The sequence below is a fragment of the Carlito syrichta genome, unplaced genomic scaffold (genome assembly GCF_000164805.1).
Source record: "Carlito syrichta isolate Samal-C Ts95f unplaced genomic scaffold, Tarsius_syrichta-2.0.1 Scaffold289947, whole genome shotgun sequence".
Classification (NCBI taxonomy): domain Eukaryota; kingdom Metazoa; phylum Chordata; class Mammalia; order Primates; family Tarsiidae; genus Carlito; species Carlito syrichta.
Window position 1 is genome coordinate 369,304 of NW_007234043.1, and position 22,800 is coordinate 392,103.

Consider the following 22,800-nt stretch of genomic DNA (forward strand, 5'->3'; position numbering starts at 1 on the left):
CTTACATTTTATATGAGTTTTGAAATCAACTTTTTAATTTCTACTCCAATTTTGATAGAGTTCTCATTAAAACTATTAAACAATTATGAAGGATTTGCTTTTAAAATATTGAAATTCTGGCCCATAAAATCAGTAAATCTCTCCATTTATCTTTTAAATGTTTCTCAATATTTCAAATTATATATTGTCAGATTTATCCATAAATATTTAATATTTTATGCTTAAATGGTATTGGTATTGCTTATTTTAATTTTAATTTCAAATTGATTGTTACTAGTGTATAGAAATAAATTGATTTTATGTATTGATCTTGTGTCTTATAAGTTAAATAAATAACAAAATATTTTAATAGCTTTTAATAAGTATTCTATATAAAATCCTTCAGAAATTATCACACAATCTATGAAGCAGAAAAACCAATAACACAAAAATATAATTGCACTTCTTTCTAATCTAGGTGACTATTATATAAATAATATTATTATTTGATGTATTAAAATGACTAGAATTTTCAGTGCACTTTAGAATTAAAAAATGAGGGTGAAAGGTTTTTATCTTATTCATAATCTTCAGGGAAAAACATTAATGCTTTCATCATTATGTATAATCATAGCTGTATTTTCTTTTAGAGATCATTTTAATCAATTTATCAAGTTTTCTTGTTAGACTGCAAAGTATGATATTGATATTCGTGAATATATGTTGAACTTATAACATTGCTCTGTATCTATCAACGTTATCATATAATTCTCTTCTTTTCATTCTTTTGAAGTGTTACATTACAATGATTTGTTTTCTAATGTCATCACTGTATATTTCATTCATAATGAACATTTAGTTATTGTGTATCATCTTTTGTATATATTTCTATATAATTTTAGCTATTATTTTGGTGAGGATAGTGCATATATATTTATGAAGAATATTGGTTGATAATTTTTTTTTCTTGTAATATTTTTGTTGGTTTTGGCATTAGCATCATAAACTAATTTTAACTACTCCTCTGTTTTTTATGATTTATTTATTTTATTTTATTTTTTTGAAGAGGGGTCTCACTCTGTCACTCAGACTGGGAATGAAGTGGCACAATCATGGCTCACTATAGCCTCAACCTCCTGGGCTCTGGTGATGCTCCTGCCTCAGTCACCTGAGTGGCTCATACTACAGGTGTGCGCCACCATGCCCAGCTAATTTTTAAAATCTTTTTGTTTAGATGAGTCTTGCTATGTTACTTAGGCTGTCCTTGAACTCCTGGGCTCAAGCAGTCCTTTTTATGTGACCTCCCAAAGTGCTGTAATTACAAGTGTGAGTCACTGTGCCCAGACCCCTCTGTTTTTTAAAAAGAAATGTGCAGTATTGGTATTCTTAATATTTATTTATTTATGTACTTATGCATGTATTTCTTTATAGAGTATTACTTTGCTGCCAAGACTGGAGTGTGGTGTCATAATTATGGCTCTCATCACTGCCTCAACCTCCTGTGATACTTCTGCCTCAGACATCTGAGTAGTTGGGACTACAGGTGCACACTATGACACCCAGATAATTTTTGTATTTTTTGTAGAGATGAGGTCTCATTTTATCATCCATGCTGGTTTTGAACTCCTGGGTTCAAATGATTCTCCTGCCTTGGTCTTCCAAAGTGTTAGGATTATAGGCTTGCGCCACCATGCCTGGCGAGTATTCTTAGTTAAATGTTTGCTACAATTCACTGATAAAGCCTTCTAGGTCTGGAATTTGTAATGTAAAGTGGCTTTCAATTTTTGTTCAAATTCTACAGTATTATGACAATTGTTCAAGGTCTGCTTATGAGTGAGAACATGTGGTACTCAGTTCTTTGTTTCTGTGATAGGTCACTCAGTATTACAGAGTCTAAGTCCATCCAAGTTGCTGCAAAGATCATAATTTTGTCCTGCCTTATGGCTGGCTAATATTCCATTGTGCACATGTACCACATTTTTAAAAATCCAGTCCTCTTTTGATGGGTAGCACAGATGGTTCCATGTTTTTGCTGTTGTGAATAGTGCGGCAATAAACGTGTGTGCAGGTATCTTTTTCATAGAGTGATTTGAGTTCCTCTGGGTATATTCCCAGCAGGGAGATTGTGGAGTTGTATGGAAGGTCGATTATTAGATCTTTTGGAAATCGCCACACTGTTTTCCACAGAGGCTGTACTAGTTTACACTCTCACCAACAGTGTAGAAGTATTCCCTTTTCCTTGCATACTCTCCAGCATCTGTTGTTTTTTTGAGGTATTGATGGGGGTCATCCTGACTGGAGTTAGGTGGTATCTCAATGTAGTTTTAATTTGTATTTCTTTGATGACTAGTGAGACTGAGAGCTTTTTCATGTGTCTGTCGACTGCTTGTATGTCTTTTTTCAATAAGTATCTATTCATATCTTTTGCCCACTTTGTAATGGGACTGTTTGGTGTTGGTTTTTTTCCTTTTCAGCATGTTTGAGTTCCTTGTAGATCCTAGATGTTAGACCTTTCAGATATACAGTTGGCAAATATTTTTTCCCAGGCTGTGGGCTGTCTCCCTTCTCTCTTGATGGTTTCTTGGCCTTGCAGAAGCTTGTCAGTTTGATAAGAGAAACTGCCAGGGGCTGGGAGTGAGATGGACAGTAGTGGGAAACTGCCAGGGGAGGGGGGTTACATCTCATCAACAAGGGTACCTGCATAATGAACATTTTGATGTGAATTGTACCTCACATCTTTAAAATTTAAAAAATTAAAAGAAATCTATAGTAGATATAGGGCTATTATAGAGATATAAGGCTATTATAGTAGATATAAGGCTATTATAATTTTTTAATCGTCTGTTGTCTACTTTTGTGATTGGTGTGTTGAAATTTGCATATTTTAAATTAATTTGCTACAATTTTTATCATACATTTATAGTATTATTTACTTAATATGCTCTCAATATTAAAGCTAGTGTCTAATACTCCACCAGAAAATCTGAATATTTTATTTTCCAAAAGCATGATCACTTTAGCAAATGGCCACAATTCCTCTTTGGGAAGATTTGAAGGTTAATGTAAAGTGTTTACTTGTTACAATGGTGCAAAGTCCTTCCTGAAGGACTTCTCTTATTTTATTCCAAGACTTTTTGTTTGCTTGTTTATGAATTGACTGTTGACTGAGTGAGCTGCTGTGACTTTCTACTGTGGAAACAGATGCAGGAATTTTATGTTATATAGATCCAGTCGGCTATCTAGTCTGCTTTAAGGATGATACATACATGGCTCAAATGTATACTGAGGTATCACACAAATAGAATTTGCTGTATATCTGCCCTCTGAAGTGAAGGCATGCTTTCTACAGGAAATTTTGCTGCTGCTGGATACTGGCTCCTGGCAAGAAAAAATGAGGGAATCCAACAGGATGAAGATGTGGAACTAGGAAGAGGAAATATTTTCATTTCTATTAACCCTCTATACATTTCTAATTATCAAGCTTATTATCAGACCATCTGGTAAAGTAAAAATATTATTAAGTTTTTCTCTAATATAGAATATACAAGGAAAAGAGAATTTGAAGCTGCGAGTCAATACGTTGGCATTGTCATATATTTTACTTCTCCATATGTTCTTCAGTTCCAATAGGTATCACTAAAAGTATCTTATTTAAATAGTCAATTATAGTCTATAGAGAAAATATTTTTATCTACTAAATATTTACCATTTATGAAGTTCTGTATTTCTTTGTGTAAATTCAAGTTTCCATTGGAAGCAATGTCCTCTCTTCCTGAATAAATTCCTTTAGGTTTTCTTGCAGTGCAGTCTGTGGTCAACAGATGCTATCAGATTATTTTTAATCTTAAAAAAATACCTTTTAAAAATATTTTTGAGCCGGGCTCGGTGGCTCAGCCTGTAATCCCGTGCCTTTGGGAGGCTGAGGTGAGTGGATTGCCTGAGCCCGCGGGTTCGAGACCCGCCTGGGCAGCGAGACCTCACCTCTACAATAAATCAAAAAATTAGTCGGGCGTGGTAGCGCATGCCTGTATTTCCAGCTACTCGGAAGGCTGAGGTGGAAGGATCGCCGGAGCCCGGCAGGTAGAGTGGTCTGGCCGGGAACAGCCACTGCACTCCAGTCTGGGTGACAGAGTGAGACTCCAACTAAAAAAAAAAAAAAAAAAAAAAAAATATATATATATATATACACACATATATATATGTGTATATATATATATTTTTTTATGGAATTAGCATTTGAGGTATTTAGCATAAATGTGTTGCCTGTCGTCTTCTGGCTTGCATTGTTTGCGGGAGTATTTAATCAGAATTTTCTAGAGAAATGGAATAAGTAGGAGGTATATGTGTGTATTGTATACGGAGTGTGTGTAATATACACACATACATTTTAAATTTCTCTCTCTCTCTCTCTCCACTTATTATTTTAAAAATGACTTACATGATTAAGGAGGCTAGCAAGTTCAAATCTGCAATGCAGTGTGGGACAACTGACTAGAAATCCAATAGTACAGCTAAAATATGAAGGCAGTCTACTGGAAAATTCCCTCTTGTTTGGAAAGACCACTCTTTCTGTTCTGTTCAGTGCTTCAGCTGATTTGATCATCCCCATCCCATTATAGAGGGTAATCTGCTTAACTCAGAGTTCATCAATTTAAATGTTAATCTCATCCCAAAATATTCTCCAAGTAGAAACATAAAATTAACCATCACAGAGAGACATTCTTATCTTTCTTTCCATCTATAGACAATGCTTTTTCACATATAATGTTTTTAACATTTTCTTTTTTAATCACTAGTGCTTAATTTAATCATGATATACTTCAATATGATGAGTGTGTTTATCATATTTGGGGCTCATTCATAATCAAACAGCATATTGGATTTGTGGTTTGTAGTCTTCATTCAATTTGAAAAGAAGATCATTATTTCTTCAAGGATGCTTCTTCTTCTATACTCTATAATTTTGATTACATATGCTTTAGACCACTTAGCATTACCCCACATCATTGAATTTGATCATTGTTAATCATTTTTTAATTTCTGTGTTGTTTCTGTTTTTAAAAATTGTTATTGATTTGCTTTCAAGGTCATCAGTGTTTTCTTTTGTAGAATATAATCTTCAGTTACATACATCTAGTAATTTTTAAATTCTAAATGTTGAATGTCTATCTCTATAATTTCCATGTTGTTCACTTTTATATCTTTTACTTTCTTCTAAAATATGTATATACTTTAAGTTATATTAATAGCACATTTATAGTGTCTGTTTTGAAATCCTTTTCCACTATTTTCATCTTGTCTATCATGAGACTGGTTATAAGTCTCATTTTTTTCTATTTCTTTTAATAATTTCTGATTGGATGTGAAACACTGTGAATAAAACATTTTTGAATGTCTGAAATGTATTTTATTAAATTATATTGAACTTTGCTTTGGTAAGTGTTTGTATTACATTGATATGGCTTAATCTTTGGGGGTTTTATTAAGGCAACTTTAAGTAGTTTTTATACCAGTTTGTTTGCCTTATGATTCAGGTTGTTAACCTTCTAAATCTCTACTGAATGTCTCATGTATTCCTGAGACTTTTCCACTCTGACTCACAAGAACTCAAGTATTTCCCTGTTCTTTGTAATCTTTGGGAATTCTTTATCTGACAGCTCTCTGATAATTCTTTGCCTAGCCTTTTCAAATTATATCTATACCTCTGCAAATTAGTGTTCAGCAACATACTCAAGGAGATAACTATGTAGATTTTTAGAGGTTGTATGTATATGTGTTTATGTATGTGAATGTGTGTAGCCCTCTCTTTTATAGAAGGAAAGTTTGAATGGCTTCAGTTTCCACAGTCCCCCCAGACTTTTTAAAAATTATCTTCTCAGCTAACTAGGACCTCTGCTTTCTGTACAGCAATCTGGGAAGTGCCTCCAGGCAGAAATCCAGGGTGATTCACCTTATTTGTTTCTTTTCTCTTAGAGATAATAATTCAGCACCGTTTGTTTTCCATTGTCAAAAAACAAACAAACAAAAAAGTCATTTTATATATTTTGTCTAGTTTTCTGTCTACTTATAGAGGGAAGTTGTCAGTACCAGTTATGCCAAATGATCCAAAATGTATGTCCTTTAATTTGGTTTATATTATTTTAATTTTTTAGTTGAATAACTAAATACTTAGGTCATATTTTTTCATTCTGCCAATCCTCTGGTTTTGCTTTTCAGAAATTAAATGCTTAAACAATATACAACAATAATCACATTTAGAATATTCATATCCTGCCTCAAGCATAATACTAAATAAATATCATAATTCCTTTCATCTTTTGAAAATGCCTGGGAAAGAGGTTTCATCACTTTATTTTCTAAATGAGGTCACTGAAAATTAGTCAATATGGTGGAATAAATGTTGGTGTTTTCCCAAAAGTGATATTTTAAAATCCTATCCCCACAATGTGATGGTAATAGGAGGTAGGACCTTTGGGAGGTGATTAGATCAAAAGGAGAGAGTCTTTATAAATAGAATTATTTCCTTATAAGAAGGGACCCAGAGAGCTTCCTTATCACATCTACCATGTAAGGACACAGGGAAAAGATAATTGTCAACTAGAAAGTAGTCACTCATCAGACACTAAATCTGCAGGAATTCTCAGCCTTCAGAATTGCCAGAAATATATCTTTCATAGCCACCTCAAGCATGAACTAAGACAGACAGCTTAAGTAGCACTGCAAAGTTTAGTAGGAATCAAGTACAGGAGTTTTTTCGTAATCCTAAGCCCAATTCTCAAAGAGTATGCTGACCCATTCCCAGGAAACTCTCCAAAAGGACACATTAAGAAAGAAAAACCACATTAGTTCACTTTGGGCAGGGTAATAACTTCATGAAACTTGAAAAAACCTACAGTTAAAATTAAATAGGGAAAAACTCAGCAAAATAATGAGGTATAAGAGGTGTTTAATTTTTATCTCTTTTTCTATGTCTATAATTATTCCTCATTCTCACTCACGGATCTTGTCAAAACTTCCTTTTGTCTTATATATTCTTGTACTGGGTGATCCTATGGCACAAATCTTACAAAATTTCTTATCCTTCTTTTGTAATCCTGCCATTAATTTGTATCCTTTTCTGTAATATAACTAAAGTTTTCATATTTTCTGTCTCTTGCTATCAAATTACTTCCAGCTTATATTATTTATGACCATATACCTGTGGTAGCCTTCCACCTGCTGCACGTTTTGAACTACAATCTCTGTCTCCATTTTGTTCAGCAAGAGTTGTTTTTTATACTATGTCCAAGAAAATATTTAATGATTAGACCATATTACTATATGCTTGAAAACCGTTTATTATCTTTCCTCGTCTCTCCAAAGTTAAGTCCCAGGACTGACTGACTGTCTAACTCCTGAGTCTCATTTTTCATTTCTTTTTCACAAGTTTTGTCTTGAAGAAATGAATGAATGAATGCATTAATCAAAAGGGTAATTTCCAGTAACTTATTTAGCTCATTCATCCATTGAGTCTTAGACGAATCATTTTAGGGAAAGCCTTAAATTGCACTGCAGCCCCTCATTCCTACACATTTTGTGTCTCTACTGGCAGTCACAGCAAGGTTATGATTTTACACTTGGTGTTAGGCTATTTCAATAGAGATAGTGCTACCTGACCCAGTGTTGATTCAAGGTCATGCAGGTATCAGCAACGGCCTGGTCTTCAAGAAAAACATCCACTATAAGTACAGTAACCAGGCATCCTGGTTTTCCAGGACAGCCCCAGTATATATCTAACGCTTCTGTGTAAATATTAGTAGCTCTCTCTTTTATTCTGACAAATATTCTAGTCTGAAAAAAAGTCACTTTTTAAAAACTTAGCCTTGTTAGCCATTATCGAATGGTCCTTAAGGTGAAAGCTCTTACAGACCTTGAATTATTCAGGAACCTTTCGTAATACGCAGGTTGCAGTGGAGCCTTAAAAAATATAAGAAGTTAAAATCTACTTATGCTCAAGAACACTCATGAGAAGCTCATTTTAAATTATTAGCACCAGACTTTGGTAAGCAGTATTAGATTGGCTGCCATTGATCCCATTCCTCATTTTGGTAAAGGTGAGAATTGTGTAGGAACTGATTTTGGATTCAAATCAGAAATTCTTACATAATTATGGAGTGAACCTCAAGGTGATACTCTGGTATCATAGGTAGACACTTAGATAAGGCTTATATCCTGAGGCTCAAGTAATTTATGAAATTACAACCGAAAGCAAAGATAAAGAATATTAATGGAAAGCTATGCTGCATGTAATAGATTGTCCAGGTCTGGGTCAGATGTTTTGCTAATGGGAATGGAATCTCTTGAGTGGAATTATCTAACTCAAGAGAGTTGACAAGATCAATTTGAACATTGAGTGCATCTGGCAGACTCAGAACTCATCAATTTAGGAATACAGTCAAAACAGAAATACCCAGGGAGGTAAGTGAAAGGAAAGAAAGTAGGAGGTCTGATCTGACAAATAGGGCTAGATCTATATGTGTCAGAGACAAAAGAGTCAACTTACACAACCACAGTCAAGACCGGGAAAGAAGTAGAACAGCAGAGGGGCACACAACTGAGACATGTAGCCACTAGTGGAGAAATACATTAAAAAAAAAAAGAGCTGGAAAATACTCCTCGAGGCCTGGAATGAACATTCAAAAACAGACAACAGTGTGTTGAACAGCATTTGGAAGAGATCTTCACTGAGACCATCAAGGCACATACCTCAGGAGCATAATTAGTATTTTTCAATAAAGGAATCTGCTAAGCAAGATTCTCCAGCTAAAAACAATTGAAATGAAGGAATTCCAGAGTAGGAGTTACTGACAGCTGTCCCAGCGGCACAAGGAGGTTCATCAAACATTGCAGAGGTTGTGCCATTAGCCAAAGTTGGAACATGATGAAGAAATGAGACTCCAGAAACATAAAGCATGGAAATAAATAGAAACTGATAATATGTAAATAATGTGGATAGAAAATAAATGTACCTGATCTGGGCTTCTAATCGAGAGACCTGGGCTTCTATCATAGAAATTTTCTAAACATAGCAAGGTTTTTAATGCTACTAAGACAGGGTTCAGCTCATCTTTTCTGTGAAGGTCTGGGTAGTGAATATTTTAGGCTTAACACAATATCACATCTCTGTATAATGCACCCAACTCTGACTATCTATAGATATGAGAATCACCATCTACAACATGTAAATGAATGGGTGTAGCTGTGTTCCGATAAAACTTTAAAAGAAGTGGTCATTTTTTAGGGTCATAGTTTTCATGCATAGAAACAGTATGCATAGGATACTTTTGCCACTTAGACACAGTAAATGCATTCTGTCCAAATCAACCTCTTATTGTGATATTATAGAGAATGAATTAAAAGTCATCTTTCATAAATTTTGGAAAACTACAATAGATTGACTGGCAAGTTACAAACAGAAAAAAACCAACCAAACAAAATAAAAGCAGAAACTCCCACAAATACTAGTGATTCTTAGGTATTTAGCAGCACCAAATACTGAAGTTTGGAAATATAATTTTGCTCTTGGGTCTAGAGACTCTCTTATTTTTAAATTATGTTGTCAGGGCTTTCATGTTGTAATAATTTTGCATGTATATAATCTCATTTGACTATACTATTAAGACTTCGCATTGAATTAACAGATTCTTATACTATGAAGGAACTACAGCCAGGCCAGGAAAAGGAAAGTCAGCCATCAGGAACTCCACCCTCTGGCTAAGTCTAATCAAGATGAGAAACTGGAAAGGACTTTGCTTGCTTTGTATTTTTAGCAGAAAAGGGTGAGGCATTTAATTTAGAGGTTTAATTCTTTAGTATTTTGAAATCTTTAAGCTTTAACTTACAAGGACATATAATCTTTGAAATTTAATGTGTTCATGAAGATTTCTTAATGACCATGGATTTACATTCAAAATTGGAGTATGCTTATGTTGGCATCCTTGAGATATCAAAATATTGCTATTTGATTTCAAAGAACTCCTACGAGCTGCCATTGAACAAACAAATTATGAGATGAGCAACAGAATAGAAATAAAATGTTCAACTTTTTGTTAAAAGAAATGAACTAGACACTGACATGATTCCTCATTGAATTTACCCACTGATTCCAGGTTGACAGTAAACAGCGGCACCGTCCCTTCTCTATCTCTTTCTTCCATCGCACAACTGGTTATTCATTTATTTTTTTTTTTTTACCCTCAAATGAACGGCATGGTCACAGGGTTTGGTTTAGAGGAAACAAACCAAAAAAAAAAAAAAATGCTGGCAGAAAGAAAAGATAAACGAACGAGCAAACATTCCTTATATTTTTTAGGGGGAAGGGGAGGCTGAGGGAGGATCAGAAAGAAACTCAGAGAGATAGTCAAGCTGCCTCTACAAGATCTTTCTCTTTATACCTTCACAATTTATGTCCTTGACAAGTTGTCAGATTATCTGGGTTTGATTTCTGCAGTTTTTCCAAGCAGGTTTCACTGCTCCTTGGATCTCTGTTCAGTCAATTAATAGAAGAATCTTTCAGAATAAAAGATCAAATATTCAACTTCATTTCTTTTCCTGTAAATTGTTTTTAATTAATTAATTAATTAATTTATTTATTTATTTTGAGTTGGAGTCTCACTCTGTCACCCAGATGGGAGTGCAATGGCCGCTCCTGACCACCGCAGCCTTGACCTGCTGGGCTCCGGCTATCCTTCCGCCTCAGCCTTCCTAGTAGCTGGAATTACAGGTGTGCGCTACCATGCTCGGCTAATTTTTGATTTATGTAGAAATGAGGTCTTGCCAAGTTGCCCAGGTGGGTCTCGAACCTGCGGGCTCAGGCAATCCACTCACCTCAGCCTCCCAAAGGCGTGGGATTACAGGCTGAGCCACCGGGACCGGCTAATTCCTTTTAATTTAATGATTTATTTATTTATTTGTTTTTCTTTTTTCATTTTATTTAAAATACACTTCAGGAGTAGGTATACAAGTGGTCATCATACAGGTAAAGTTTGGGCCTCCATTTGGTCCCCACTTTGGCTAGTTTGAGATCAGGTACCCCAGTTGATATTGTGTCCCCCTCAGACCCTGACAGTACCCTGCTACTGCCAATCCTTTCCTATAGTTCCATGGTAAATGTTCAAAGTTTGCTTATGAGTGAGAATATGTGGCACTCTGTTCTTTGTTTCTGTAACAGATCACTGAGTATGGTAGACTCTAAATCCATCCAAGTTGTTGTGAAGTCCATATGCTTGTGCTCCTTTAGGGCTGTGTAATATTCCATTGTGTATTTGTATCACTTTTTTTTAATGCAGTCTAGTTTCGATCGGCAGCATGGTTAGTTCCATGTTTTTGCTATTGTGAATAGAGCTGCAAAAAACATACATGTGCAGGTATCTTTCTGTAGAATGATTTGAGTTCCTCCATGTATATTCCCAATAGGAGAATTGCTGGGTCATATGGAAGGACAATTTCTAGTTCTTTCAGAAATTGCCACATTGTTTTCTAAAGAGGTTGCACTAGTTTGCATTCTCACCAGCAATGTAGAAGCGTTCCTTTTTCTCCGCATCCTCGCCAGCATCTGTTGTCGTTTGTTTTATGAATGATGGCCATTCTTACTGGGGTTAGGTGGTATCTCAGTGTGGTTTTGATTTGCATTTCTCTGATGATGAGTGAAGGTGAGCATTTTTTCATGTGGTCGTTGGGGGCTTGTATATCTTCTTTTGAGAAGTGTCTATTCATGTCTTTTGCCTATTTTTTAATTTGGCTATGTGTTTTTTTCCTTTTGGCACATTTGAGTTCTTGTAGATCCTGTATGCTAGATCTATGTCAGATATAAAGTTAGCAATTTTTCCCCCCAAACTGTAGACTGTTTTCCCACTCTCTTGTTGGTTTCTATTGCTTTGCAGAAGCTTTTCAGTTTGATGAGGTCCCACTTGTCAATCTTATCTTTATGGAATTAGCACTTGGCATTTTCATCAGTTCCAATTTTCATAAAGGTGGCTCCGGCATTTTCTAAGATTCTTATAGTTTCAGAATTTACATTTATGTCTTTGACCCATTTGGAGATGATTTTAGTGTATTGTGTAATAGGTGGGTTTCCTGTTTCAATCTTCTGCATGTGGCCAGCCAGTTTTCCCAGCACCATGGACTGAATAGGCACTGCTTTCCCCAGTCGTTGTGGGAGGAGGCTTTGTTGAAGATGAGTTGTTTGAGAAATTGAGGTTTTGATTCCAGAATCTCAAACCCATTCTGTTGATCCACATACGCATATTCTTGTACCAATACCAGACTGTTTTGATTGTTGTGACCTTGGAACAAAGTTTAAAGTCTAGAAATGTGATATCTCCCGCTTTGTTTCTTTTGCTAAGGACTGTTTTGGCTATTTGTGATCATTTATGTTTCCATATGAATTTCTGTATTGTCATTTCCAGGTATGAGAAGAATAATGTTGGTAAATTAATGAGTATTGCATTGAATACTTAGATTGTCTTTGGTAGGATGGACATCTTAACAATGTTGATTCTTCTTATCAATGAGCATGGAATAGTTTTACATTTGTTTGTGTCTTCTTGGATTTCTTTGAACAGTGTTTAGTAGTTTTCATTGTAAAGGTCTTTCACTTTTCTGGTTAGGAAGATACCAAGGTATTTCTTTTTTTGTATGTGTGGTGATAGTGAATGCGATTGTGCTTTTTATTTGGTTCTCTGCTTGTTGTTGTTGTATAAAAATGCAGATGTCTTTTGCACATTTATTTTGTACCTGAGGCTTTGCCAAAATCCTTTGTCAGTGAAAGCAGGTTTTTGACACAATCTATTGGATTTTCAAGGTATAAGGATTATATCATTAGCAAAAAGGGATAACTTAATTTCTTCTTTTCCTATTTGGATACCCCTGATTTCCTTCTTTTGTCTAATTGCTCTACCTAGGACTCCCAACACAATATTGAACAAGAGTGATGAGAGTGGGCAGCCTTGTCTTGTTCTGGTTTTCAGGAGGAATGTTTCCAGTTTTTGTCCATTTAGCAATATGCTGGTTGTGGGTTTATCATAAGTGGTACTTACTATTTTGAGGTATGTTCCTTCTATGCCTAAGTATTCAAGGGTTTTTATCAAGAAGGAATACTGAATTTTATCAAAGGTTTTTCTGGGGCAACCCCTTAAGGTCCTTCCCACTGTGGGAGTTTTTCTGTCCTCAATAAATCCTGCTTTTTCACTTAAAAAAACAACTAATTATGTAATTATGTGGTTCTTGCTTTTACATCTGCTGTTGTATTTATTACATTTATGGTCTTGTATATGTTGAACCAGCCCTGCATTCTGGGGATGAAGCCTACTTAGTCATTGTGGTTGTTTTTTGAGATGTGTTGCTGGATCAGATTTGCTAGAATCTTGTTGAGAATTTTTGCATCTATATTCATCAGGGTTTTGGTGGTCTTGGTTTTCCAGCTAACTTGGTGATTTGTTAGGTTGATAACTTGTGATCTATTCATTTTCTTGATGTGTGTTTTAGAGATATAAATTCCCCTCTGGAACTGATTTAATGGCATCCCAGAGGTTTGGTAGGATGTTCCTTTGCTTTCATTTGTTTCCAGGAATCTCTTAATTCCTGTTTTGAATTGTGATTGACCCAGTATTCATTTGTCATCATGGTATTTAGTGTCCATGTGTTTGTGGGTTTTGGCGGAATTTTGTTGGTGTTGGTGCTATTTTTATTCCACCATGGTCTGAGAAGTTTCATGGCAGTATTTTGATCTTATGAAATTTGTTTATTCTTGATTTATGGTTGAGGATGTGATTGATCTTGGAGTATATTCCATGTGGTGATGAGTCGATTGTGTATTTTGTGGTTGTTGGGTGGAGTATTTAGTAGGTATTGCTTAAGTCCATTTGGTCAAGCGTCAAGTTGAGTTTCCAGATATCTTTGTTGATTTTTTGCCTCAATTATCTCTCTCACTAGTGTTTTTACTGGGGTATTTAAGTCCCCGGGTATAGTAGTGTTAGAGTCAATATCTATTTTTAGTTGACTTAGTAGTTGCTTTATAAATGCTGATGCTCCTGCGTTAGGTGTATATATGTTTAGGATGGATACTTAGTACTGGTGGGTTAAACCTTTTATCATTATGTAGTGTCCTTCTGTATCTTTTTAATTTTTATTTTTGATAGCCTAAAGGTTGTTTTGTTTTATATTAAGATCACTACTCCTGATTTTTTTGTTGTTATCCATTTTCCTGGAAACTTGTTTTCCATCCTCTAACTTTGAGTCTATTTGCATCCTTTGTGGTGAGATGAGTTTCCTGGATGCAACAGGTTATTGGGTCATGGTTTTTTAACGCAGTTTTCCATTCTAGGTTATTTTGGTGGTGTTTTTAGTCCATTCACATTCAGGCTGATTATTAAAATGTGCTTTTTTTTATACCTGTCATGAGGTTCTTATAAAGTTTTCCTTTTTGTTTGTTTGTTTTCTTTTGGCTTTTGGGCTAGTGTATGTGTGTATTTTCAAGTTTACAGTTGCAATATATTCTCTGTTGATTCTATGTTCTGTTGGTCTCTTAGGAAGTGTGTGGTCATTCTTTTTTTCTTTCTTTTGTGCTTAATACTTTTTTAAGTATCTCCTATAGAGCTGGTATGTAAGCTGCATAATCTCTTAGGGATTGGATGTCTGGGAAGGGTTTTAATTTTCCTTTGCTAATGAAACTAAGCTGAACTGTGTAGGAAATTCTTGGTTGAAGTTGTTTATCATTAAGGATTTTGAATATTGAACTCCAGTCCTTTCTATCTTGTAGTGTCTCTGCTTATAGATCTACTGCTATTCTAATTGGTTTTCCCCAGTAGGTAGTCTGACCTTTCTCTCTTGCTGTGTTTAGGACCTACTTTGTGTAGGTGAGTTCCTATGTGTCTATTGGTTGGTCTTCTCATTTGATGGCTTATAGGGGTTTTCTGTATTTCTTGTGTTGGGTTGGGGAAAGTTTTCTTGGATAACTTCATGGAATACCTTTTTTTTTTTTTAGTTTTATCAAAGATTAGCTTTATTAGCATTATTTAAGACTAGCAAACCCCCCAAATCCTCAACTTTTTAAAAAATTTTAAGATATGGGATACAATTCAGGGTTAGGCATACTAATGGTCATTATGCAGATACCCTTGTTAATGAGGTTTGCCCACCACCCCCCATCAGAGTCCCACAACTGCCAATCTCCCCTTCTCCCCTCCCCCCTGCCTGGCAGTTTCTCACTACTGCCAATCTTTTTCTTATAGGGAATGCTTTCTTACGGTGTTCCCCATTTCCCTTTCTTCTTCTGGAATGCCAGTCAGGCATAGGTTGGGCCTCTTGATATAACTGCACATCTCTTGGAGTCTTTGTTCTCTCTTTCTGAGTTTTATTTCTTTGTCTTTTACAGATTAGGTTAATTCCATGTTTTGGTCTTCAAGTTCTGAGATTCTTCTGCTTGATTAATTCTATTTTCTATGCTTGTCATCTTGCGGTTTATTTACTAGAAAAGATTTTTTATGGCCAAATTCTCTCTTACAAGTTATTTCAGTGTTGAATCTAGTCTTTCTTGAGTCTTATTCACTCTTTCCTTCCATTCCCTAATCCCTGTGGTATTCTGGGGCCAGTCACTGGTAATTTCCATTGTTTGGGCTCTGAAGTCTAATTTTTCAGGTGTTTTCTCTTTGTTACACTGAGGATTTCCCGTGTTCTTCCATTGATCCCCCCCCCATTTGTGACAGATTTCTTTCTTTTCTCTTTAGTTTCATTATTCAGTGTTAGTGGGAAAAGCTTTCACTTCTGATGTTTGCCTAACCTTCTATTCTTCTCTAATTGGGGCTGTAAAATTGTTATATTTTGAAACAGGGCTGTGGGTGAGAAGTTATGCTGTGTCTTGTAGTTTGAAAAATAAATAAGACATAGAATGGAGAGCTAGAATTCAGAAACTTCTTGCAGATCATAATGATCATTGTTTGTCACATGGGATCCTGAGACCCACTCCCCATCACTGCTCCATATGATGATCCAATGGATACGTGTGTGTATCTCCTGAGTCCAAGAAACAGTAACAACAATGAGGAGAACATAAAAAAAACTAGAATGAATAAGATGGACACATTTAAAAAAAAATAAAAATAAAATAATACACAGAAAAACTAGAGTAGAAACCAAAGCAAAAAGCAATTAGGCACACGCACACACACACACACACACATCAAAACAAACTGGAATAACAGCAAAGCAAAACCAAACAAAATAAAGCAACAAGAAAAAAACAGGAAAATCAAGCATGCACACCCAGCCCAAATTGAAAGGAGAAGAAAAAGAAAAAAGAAAAGAGAAAAAAAAGAATTCAAATTGAACCCGCACACACGTGTTCTCAAAAACATTAAATCAAAAAAAGAAATAAACAAAAACAGACAACGTAATAGAAGAACACTTAGTCTTTCACATACACACATAAAAAGAAAACAAAAAAAATCAAAAGAGAAAAATAAAAAGTGAAGGAAGATTAAAAAGGCAGTGGAGGGATGCAGATCAAACTGTCCCCTACACATTCATTCACAATGGAAAAATATTTTAAAATTTACAAACGATAACCAAAATTCGGCCCTCTTGTGGCAGATTCTGTCATTGTTCCTCTCAGCTGCCCTTCTGCTGTGTCTCTTGCAGAGCCTTGGCCTCATTCACAATCTCCCCAGTGTCCAGCCAAGGAAAGGAAGAGGGGGGACAGTGGGGGTGGGTGGGGCCCCAGTCCTCACCTCCCCACTCTAGTATGGTCAGGAGATCCCCTACAGTGGGAAGGGGCAGGATTGTCTCTTCCCCAGGTACTGGCACCATGGTTGGGCACCCCAGGCAGAATTATCCTGGACTGAAGTCCTACTATTGAGGCTGACATCGAGGCTTTGCCTGGGTTTGTCTCTCTCAGTTGTGCCCCCGCTGTGTGGGTCTGATGTTCAGAGGATTGCTCAGGAGGAGGGGGTTGGGTGTGTCCCAGACTCACCACTGATCTCATTGGAGGTCTTCCTCATCCTTTCCGGACCACACCCTTTGTCCTGTGGCTGAATTACAGTAGGAGGTGGGGTGCCTGAGCCTCAGCACTTATCCCGCCCCTCCAGAGTTTATGCTTTCAGTATATTCCCTCTGGGTTACCATCAACCCCTTAGTAATTAATCCACTGGTCACAGAGATTGGGTCGGATCTGTCACTCCATAGTGAGTAAGCCAGAGCACTTTCTTGCCCAGTTTTTAAGATGGTGGCAGGGTGCCTCTTTCATCTTCTCCAGTGAAGCTCTGTCTCTGGTCTCCTTCACTGTTCTCCCTCTGTAGCCCTTGCTGCCATGTCCAGCCAGGTGCTGCAGTAGTGAGGCAGAGCCTGGAGCCGACTGTCTCTTCCAGCAGCTTCTTCCCGAGAAGGGCTTTAGTGATTTTTTAAAAATGGGGCTTGGGAAGCACTAGGGACCAAGCAGAGCAGTTGCAGCACCAGCCACTTCACCAGGAAAGCCCTCGTCACTTGCTCCCAAGTCCCCACTCAGTCGTCCACTCACACGCCAACTTACTCACCAACACATATGCAAAATTTTCCATATACTCACTCACCCTGGGACTCACTTCGTCTGACTGGATCCACCGCCATCTTTGTAAGCGCTCAAATACTCAACTTTGAATGTTACTATACAATCTCACCTTCAACCATTACTTGCTGAGCATCTTCTAGCTGCCAGTCCGTGTTTAGATTTTTACATATAAGTGAGATCTGGAAAAACTTTTTTTCCCCTGTATCTGTTTATTTCACCTAGTATCATGCCTCTGGGCTCATCTAAAATTGTGGCAAGTAGCAAGATCCCATTCTTTTAGAGAACGAAATAATAATCCATAGTGAGATATAGGAATCCATGCTCTCTAATTTGAAGAATTAATATTGTTAAAAATATTCATACTAACCCAAACAATACTGATTCATTGCAATTCTTATACAAATTCCAATGACACTTTTCATACACACTTTTAAAAATCCTAAAATGTTATGCAAACATAAAAGACTCCAAATAGCCCAAACAATTCTGAGAAACAAGAACAAAGCTGGAAGCATCCCACTTTCTTATTTAAAATTATATTACAAAGCTATAATCACCAAAACAGATTCTTTTTTAATGAATTAAAAAGGCAGATTTTTGCAAAAAGAAGTTAAGTTGTGAAGAGCACAACGGGCAGAGCGACAAAGAGTGTTTGCTGTCTGCTGAAACAGATTATTTATTCATTCATCCTTTGATGGACACGTAGATTGTTTCCATTTCTTGACTAATATGAGTGATGCTACAATAAACATGAATGTGCAGCTACCTGTGCGAGGTGGTGATTTAATTTCTATTGAGTATATGTCCAGAAGATGGATTGTTGGGCCGTATGGAATTTTAATTTTTTTCAGAGACCTTCATACTGTTTTCCATAAAGATTATCTTAATATACATTTCTACCAACAGTGTACAAGAGTTGCCTTTTTCTACACCTTAACTAACATTTGTCTTTGCATTAAAAAAAAAAGCCATCCTCACAAGTGTAAGATGGTATTTTATAGTGGTTTGAATTAACATTTCCCCTATGATTAAAGATATTAGTTGAATAATTTTTCATCTACCTATTGATCATTATAATGCATTTTTTGAGATATGTCTATTATTTTTTCCACTGTTGCAATTACTTGTTTTCTACTTTGAGTTCTGTAAGTTGTTTGTGGATTTTGAGTATTAACTCTTTATTAGATATACAGTTTGCAATTTTTCTCTCAATTCATAGACCGCTGTTTCCCTTTGTTTACTCTACCAGTTTCTGTACAAAAGTGTTTTAGTTTAATGTAGTCTCATTTGTCTATTTTTGCTTTTGTAGCCTGAGCTTATAACGTGAGACACACACACACACACACACACACACACACACACACACACACACAAAATCATTGAGGAGGCCAGTGTTAAGAAATTTTTTCCCTATGTTTCCTTCTGATTCAGGGTTTGTTGATTTTACTTTTTCAAAAAGCAATTTTTTTCTATAGATTTTTAAATGATTTCTTCTGTTCTTGATTTGATTTTTTTTCTGTTCTTCTTCATATTATTAATATTACTTCTTCTGCTAAATCTAGATTTAGTTTGACCTTCCTTTTCTAGTTCCTAGCAGCAAAATGTTTGACTATTTGTTTGAGCTCTTTCTTCATTTGCAATGTATGCATTTATTGCTATAAATCTCACACTTTTAATTTCTTTTACTGCATTCCATAGGTTTTGTTATGCTGTATTCTTACATATATATATATATATATTTTTAAAACTATTATTTCCTTGTCCTATTGGCTTTTCAAGAACATATTGCTTAGTCTTCACATATTTGCAAAAATAGTTTTTTAAAGATTACTCCAAGTACCTGCAGACCTAGAAAGATGGCAGAAGAGCAAAGAAAAATCTCTTTGGTTCCAGAAAATCTCCTGAAAAAGAGGAAGGCTTATCAAGCTCTCAAAGTCACCTAGGCAAAGCAGGCACTTTTGGCAAGGAAGGAGCAAAGAAAAGGAAAAGGACTCAAATTTAAGCAATTAGAATTGTTCCTATATGATTTCTGGCGGCAGAAACGTGACAGTATGCGTCTCAGAGACCTCATGCCTTGGAATTGCCAGATAAACATTCCTTGGCCTTTATTGTTGCAAGAATTAACCTGAAGAAAATTTTCACTCTTTAAAAAAGATACCTGCACATGTATGTTTATCACAGCGTTGTTCACAATAGCAAGAACCTGGAAACAACCATGCTGCCCATCAAAAGAGGACTGGATTTTAAAAATGTGGTACATATACACGATGGAATACTATGCAGCCATAAAAAAGAACAAAATCATGAATTTCGCAGCAACCTGGATGGAGCCAGAGTCTATAAAACTGAGTGACCTCTCACAGAAACAAAGATCTGAGTATCACATGTTCTCACTCATATAATGGACCTTGAACATCCAATGTAATACTATAAGAAAATGACTGATGGTACTGGGAAACTATGGGGGGGGATGGGATTAACAGTAGCAAATATCTGTCTGGGGATAAGGAAACGCCCCCTTATCAAGAGGGTACCTGAATGAAACGTAATTGTACACCTAACCCTTAACTGTACCCCGCAAAACCATAATAAAAAATATTGATTAAAAAAAAAAGAAAATTTTCAGTGGTATCTTTGTCAAAGTCACTCCCCTAGAACCTAAAAACGCTGTGTATTGTGGAGCCCTATGTGACCTGGGGATTTCAAAATCTGAAGTCTGTTCAGGAACTCATTGTGAAAAGTGGACAAGCCAAGGTCAAGAATAAGACCATTCCTCTGACAGACAACACAGTGATTGAGGGGCACCTCGGGAAGCTTGGTGTCATTTGCCTGGAAGACCTCACTCATGAAATTGCCTTCCCTGAAAAGCATTTCCAGGAGATCTCATGGTTCTTGAGCCCTTTCCAACACTCAGTGGCCTGTCATGCTACCAAAAATAGAGTAGGCTTCATCAAGGAGATGGGCACACCTGGCTATCAGGGTGAACCCCTCAATCAGCTAATCGACCAGCTGAACTAGACCTAGAATATCTGAAAGCACAGTGCATTGGAAGCACGTGTTTTTTTTTTTTTTTTGTTATTGTTTTTTGGAATTGTTATCAAGTATCTTCAGAGAAGATTATTTGGGGCTCTTTCTTCAAAAACTGGAAGGAAGGGGTCAGGGAAAAGACAAAAGCTTATGTTAATGGCAGACACCTCTCGTCACAGTCCAGTTCCAAGGAAAAATTCCAATGTTCTTCACGTTGGCTGCCGCCGCCTCTGAAATCAATATATGTCATGCAGGAAGGAGTCTCACTTTGTCACATCTTCTATCCTGAGGTTCAGTATTAGTGAATGAATAAAGCAAGCATGTGTGCAAGACTCCTGCAGCAGTGGACCAAGCCCAGGGGCATACTGGAATCTAGGGGTTTCTGGGGCCTTGCTTTGAAAAGACTTGAAATACAATTAGGAACAAGAGCACAAAAACAAATGCTCAGTTGTCTCTTCTCTGAGTCCATATTCTAACTTTTCACTAATGGTTTTGAGAGTTTTCACGCTTGGCTGGCTCTAAATCCTTTTCTCTATCTCAGGATTTGAGACTAAAAGACTTCTTCATCAGGAAAACATTATGCTTGCAGTTTTAGGTGGGCATACCTGTCTCAGAGACCTATGTACCTTATGTGAGGAAGTCCTTTTTCTTGTCAGATCACCCAGGTCCTAATCTTGCTAGTCTCTGGTTCCATGTCCTGTGGAAGACATAAGCTTACCAAGACAACTTTTCCCCTTCATGTTGCAGATTGTGTTGCTCCTACACCATCTGTAACTCTGGGAAATGCCCATCATGCCCCCTACCCCGGGCTTCAGGATAGAATTTCCTCGTTTCTCTGAAGATCAGCCCTCCTCATAAAACTCATATCAGGAAGGAACAAACGATTTTCTTGATTTGACATGAATGCAATTAGCAGTGTGTGGCTTTTTTGGCCCCAATTAGGCAGTTTAATTGATCTTTGCAGCTTCTGGACTCCTGAACTATTGCCCTTTTTCTTGCTGGTACTGATGTAGTAGACCAACACAGGACTTCTGGGGACATTGATACTCTGAATTTTTCATCAGTGTCCATCCCTGAGTGGGCGTTCCCTCTGCTTGCCTCCCTTAGTTGCCTCAGCTTGCCATCTGAGCAATGGGTAAGGATGTGCCAGGCCTAGATTAAACTTGAAAACATGATTGACCATTGTATTCCCTGGTCCTTTCAGATCAGCTTTGCTGCAATTTTGGCTCAAAGGGCACTCAAGCACAGCTATGAAATTGAGTCAGAGGTATAACTGCCTTAAAATGTGTCAGATTATGAGAAATGAATTAGGTTGCTTGACTTCAGAGTTAACCTGCCAAGGAAAGATGTTACTCATACTGTAAAGCATTGTGAAATCGGATTACTTTGAAAGGATATATCAAAAAGTCTGAGGAAAAAAGCAGTTGTGAGTATGAAAGTCTAGGTATAGTTTGTCATTTATAATTCTATATAAATAAAAAGTTTCCATAATAAAAAAATAAAGATTACTCCTATTACTAATTGCTAGTTTTATACTGCCTTTTTCTGAAATGATACTAGAAATAAATCTCATCTTCTTAAATTTTTTAAGACTTGCTTTTTGGACTAACATATGTTCTACCCTGGAGACTATTTTGTGTGCACTAGGGACATTTGTGTATTCCGCTGCTACTGGAGAACAAGTTCTGTTCATAGTTGTTAGGTCCATTTGGTTAAAGATGTGATTCACATCTTGAATATCTTTTTTTTTTTTTGACTCATGATTTCACTCTGTCACCCAGGCTGGGGTGCAGTGGCATGTTCGTGGTTCACCTCAGCCTCACTCTTGAACTCAAGTAATTCTCCTGCCTCAGCTTCCCAAATAGCTGGGAATACAGGCATATGCACCATACCTAGCTAAGTTTTAAAATTTTTGTAGAAACAGAGTCGTGCTATGTTTTCCAGGCTGGTTTCAAACTCCTGGGCTCAAGCAATCCTCCCACTTCAGCCTTCCTAAGAGCTGGGATAACAGGCATGAGCCACCATGCCTGGCCACATCTTGTATTTTTTTAATTAGTTTTATTTCTGACCAATCTATCCATTGTTGAAAATAGAGTATTGAAGTCTCCTACTATTATTTTATTATTATCTATGATTTTCTTTATATCCATTAATATTTGCCTTATGTATTTATGTGTGCCAATGTGTTAGGCACATATATATTTACAGTTGTTATA

The 22,800-nt window shown here is 36.5% G+C and overlaps 1 pseudogene; it reads left to right on the forward strand.

Moving 5' to 3' along the window:
* The first annotated feature begins 19,398 nt into the window (after positions 1-19,398).
* On the forward strand, positions 19,399-20,575 carry LOC103256543 (annotated as a pseudogene).
* Positions 20,576-22,800: the final 2,225 nt, after the last annotated feature.